This window comes from Cryptomeria japonica, chromosome 3 (assembly GCF_030272615.1).
Source record: "Cryptomeria japonica chromosome 3, Sugi_1.0, whole genome shotgun sequence".
NCBI lineage: Eukaryota > Viridiplantae > Streptophyta > Pinopsida > Cupressales > Cupressaceae > Cryptomeria > Cryptomeria japonica.
In genome coordinates this window covers 691,226,393-691,231,561 of record NC_081407.1, presented here as the reverse complement: position 1 = coordinate 691,231,561, position 5,169 = coordinate 691,226,393, and positions in this window count along the sequence as shown.

Below are 5,169 nucleotides of genomic sequence, written 5' to 3'. Positions count from 1 at the left end.
TATCAAATATGGATTCTTCTCATTATTGTTCTGTTATTTATTTGTTCTAGAAATCTCTATCTGTGAATATTATTTTCCTGAAAATCTCTCAAAGAAAGTTTTGCTTTTCTCAACATAAGGGCAAAATTGTTGGATATGCTCACCGTGGAATCAAAATATAAGCATTTACCTATCTCTGTGATAATTTAGTTATCAGTATATTGCTGAAACAAATTTCTCTATTTTATTTCATCCCTATGATTAAATTTTTATTCTCATTTTTATAATAACATTCTTTTTGCACACACACACACACACACACACACACACACACACACATATATCTTATATTATTAAATAAATTGGAATGGAAACCCTATATGTGTGTGTGTGTGATTAAAATTTATACAAAAAAATATATATGCAAAATAGTACGAAGAAGTCCAAAGAATAAATTTCATCTTTTTTATGTTGCATGGATTAATGGGCCAACGGAGGGGGTAGAGTTATTACTACCACCGGGAGTGGTACCCTCCACTACCCTACGGTCACTATTACGACAGTGGTCGCAGGTGAGTGGAGGGGACCACGACAACCCCCTCATCACTGCAGGCCTGCACTCGCAGGTCTGTAGTGGTGATGGGACCCGTGGCCCCCACTCCCACTTGGCTTTAAAAAGCCACTACATAACATTTAAATTTTTGGCAATTGGATTTTGTTAAAAAAAAATTATTTTCGTTTAATAAAATTCAACTTAGGTAAATTTATAATTATCTTTAGTGAATTTATAATTAATTTATCTTTAGCAATTTATAATTGTAAATTAAATTATATCAAATTTTATAATTAGAATCTTTCAATCTATTAAAGATGCATTGGGTCACTTAGTTGGCATTTTAGATTCATTAAAAATAATTAATTCATATTAATATGATTTGAACCAAAATTGTCAAATGTCTAAACTAATTGCTATTTTTGGAACCAGTGACTCTATAAGTGATTATTCTCAGGATAGAAATAAAACATTGCTTAACCTTGCATGTAACCTACACTATTCTTGCATCATGCGAATTACTTAACATTATTTGCATTTATTGATGACAAAGTTACATTTTCTTCATCTTCACGCAAGTTACACATTTAATTGTTAATATACGAGTTTCATAATTGTCTTTATTATGCAAGTTATATTTCAAGTTTTGAATATTAAATAATTTAGTTATGGTTTTTATTCCACGTGGTTCATCAAGTAGTTATTTCAATTAATTAAGCTTTGCAATGTCTAATTATGCACATTTAATTCATAATTGTTTTCAAGCATGATGTTTTTCATAGCTTCTTAGTTAAGAAAACTAAATAAAGGAAGTCAGAAAACCAAAACCTAGTAGTGTTCGGTATTTACGGTGCCTCTGGGTCATGCTTACGGGTAATGTCATCGTGTTGAGCTACTGCACTTAACACCTAATAAAGCTGCACCAATGACGTCTGTGACATCGTCCCTATAAATCGTCGGGGAGTAATAAGGGACATTTGGAAGTTAAATCCAAGGGGTGGGTAATCCCCCTTGGATCGATAATCTAATAAGATAATCCTTAAATGATTTTACATCCTGCTGAGTTAAACCAAAGTAAACCCCCTTTAGGGTTGATTGAGTGAAATGCTTTTATGAAATTGATTTAATCTTGAAGAGATGTTGACAATTGACAATTGGGTCAAGGGTGACGCTTATGATAGGTATTAGGATCTAGTTGTTTAGGCCACAAGCAATAGGCCATCTTGAGCCTTTGCTTAAGTGCTACCACCGTGGGTAGCAACCACAGAGAAACTGACTGGGACATTGACCCTAGAAAGGGTTGCGTACTCACTAATCAGTTTACATCAAACCATAGATTATAAAATAGAACTACATAGTTTACGCCTTGATCCCGTGCTGAAACGGGTATGTAGGCAGTCTAGGGACGGAGTTGTCCCTAGTACTTAGGTGTTCGTGGATGGGGTCTAGGTTTTGGTAAGAAGAAGGATTGAGAAAAATCCTAATTTGTAAGATAAGTATAATAAAAAGGAAAAAGTAATTCAATGCATACTCGGAAGGAATCCTGTATGGATTCGCTTGACTTCCTAAGGCTTTAAGCCAAATTCTGAGGCGAAATTCAAGCTTGTATTATGTTATTTTGATTTCTCCTAAGGACAGCGACCTCAGTGCACTCCTATTAGAGGAGTGTAGTACTTAGTGAGTGACTCAGGACCCGAATGGTCCCGATGAGTCTAAGTCTCTGGCCAGAGCACCTCCTATCCCAATTGGATAGATGCCTACCCCATATGGGTAGATACCTATCTCGTATTGGATAGATGAAACCTTTTTGCTCCGTATGGATAGATGCCTAACCTGTATGGTTAGATACTCATCTCAGATAGATGAATTCCTAATCCTAATGGATGGATGCCCACAGTATGCAATTGAATCAAACACAAATGATTAAAGTAAACAAAAAAAAAGTGGTCAAATTTTGTTGGGTTAAGTAAAGTGGGTTATTACAACAATTAAATAAATCAAAAGGGGAAATAAAATAAAATAAACCAAAGACTCATAAATGAATTAAAGAACCAGATAAACATTAAATACCAAATAAATATTAAACCATAGGCAATTAAATAAATAAATAAACAATTAAATACCAATAAAAGGTCAAATCACAAATAAATATAAAACCACAACATAAGCTAAACAATAAATATTAAATAAATATTAAATCATCATTAAAATAAATAAATATTTAAATATCAAATAATTAAATACCAAAAAGGCAAGAATCCAATAAATTAAATTAAACTTTAGATAATCAAATAATCAAATCGCTATAAATCAAAATAATTAAAATAAACATTATTAACTATTTAATCTCGCATAAATACTCAAATAATCACTCTCAGCATAATATACTTAACCAACCAATACTAACATACTCACAACACAGAAGAAATCAAGCTTACTAAATGACATGGAGACTTGCGCCAAGACGTTGATGACTCACAGTGAACAACTTAGACCTAGAGTATGTGAGGGGAACTTGTGCCAACTCCGAACCACATGCCATTGGGATTTAAAGACACATTCAGACCTGTGGAGCTAGGTGGAGTCAGTGTCTGGTACCTGCAAATCTTGCATCCACAAAGCAACGATACGACATATGCATATATATATTATAATAGATAAGGGTTAGAGAATCACAATGACACATCTCACTCACAATGAGTGATGTGGCATTGTCTCTATCCCGAAGACAGTCATACAACAACCAAACACACCATAAGATCAACTCATCATAGATAATCATTAAATATGGTCAATACATAAAAACATCTTCAAGTGCATGATTAGTATAATTCATGATTATAGTAAGGCATGTAAAATCCGTCAACACTTATGCTCATCAAATCACATGATCAATATAATCTTTCGATAATAAATCACATAATAAGTATATAGTGTCTAATAAATCACACGATCAATAATGATAGTATCAACATCATATAAATCATCTAAAATAGCCTATGCCCAATAATGTTTATCATGCATGAATAAAAAGTCAACTATAGTTAAAACAAGTCAAGTCAAGGGTGGACACTACATCCTCCCCCCCTTAGACTCGACTTATTCCTGGAAGTTATAAGAGTTAGGGTGACAACTAGCACACATAAATCAAAAAATTCCTTTTAACACAAACATATTATAATATTTTCTAACTCGAAGAAAGATAATGACAACTAAATTTCCTCCTTATGCTTCAATTATTTGAAATAAACACGTTACACAAGAGGCAAATGAAGCACCAACTGCTATTAATTACGATATGTACACTAATTTGTTAAAATATTTACAAGGGAACTTCATTTTAACCACACTTGCAATACAAAACTGTAACTTTAGTCATTGAGTTAAGCATCAATAAGAAGAAATCACTATATTTCACACCAATATTCATAGTAACACTCCTTCAACATCTAGTTGCATGCAAAGAGAGAGAGAGAGAGAGAGAGAGAGAGAGAGAGATTTATACATTTTACACAATATCTTACACATATGCACCTATTATATTATTGAACAAATCATGTCATAAGCTCCTAAATGAGGGAAAATTTCTCAAAAAAATAAGCTTCCTCAAGTTAAATATATTCTAGACATCACATGATAATCAAGCATATATAACCTATTTATTGAAAAGAACAAATTTCATGGCATTCAAATGTCCTAATTTCCACCATGCTTACATTGTGATACACTTTATACCAACATTAGATGCAATCCTTATCCAATCAAATCATTCAAAGGGCATCCTTAATCCATTATGTGTACACAAAGATTTTGAAGGCAAGAAATCAACAATTTCTTTTATTTAACTATTCCATAAATTTCAGACTGCACAATTCCAAGGCACTTCTAGCTACTATAAACTTTAGAAAGTTACCAATAAATTTCATCTTGTTAACACTTTTCATTTACTCAGCTAATAACAATATTATCTAATTGTTTTCTTAGTCTAGTGCACTTTTCCGCGATGTCCTCCCTCACACACACTATCAGAGGTTCAAAATGAACATGATAGAGACAACACTGGCTCAAGATTTGGGTCCACAATACATCAACACTCAAAATGACCACCACAGACAACAAATGAGGAGGTCAAAGGGAATATCCTCAAAACAATTCATTAAATTAAAAGAGAAGAAAAGTTGCCGGTGAAATCAATCAAGAAATTTAAGTGTGACAAGTGCCACCACAAGAGAAAAATAAAAGAAAGAAGAACTCAATGGTCATCCCCAGTGTAAAGAAATCTCAAAAATACACATTAATCCTAATGACACATCACTCAAATCATAAATTAACTCAAGGAAAAATAAACAACTCATCCCACCCACATCACGAGGTGAGCAACATTAGTCACACTAAAGGGAGTAACCACTACACAACATCCAAGGGTGAAATGCCTTGAATGTGTTAGAGAGTGCACACCATATTTAAGACTTTTATTTTATCCATATGTCCACATTCTTTTCATTATTTTTAATGCAATTCAATATTTTTGAAAATCTAGGCAATTATCCTTTATGAAAGTTGACATAGGTAGGAAGAGATAAATCAACTACGCATTCACACATGCACAAGGAATATACTCATAACATGACTAATGT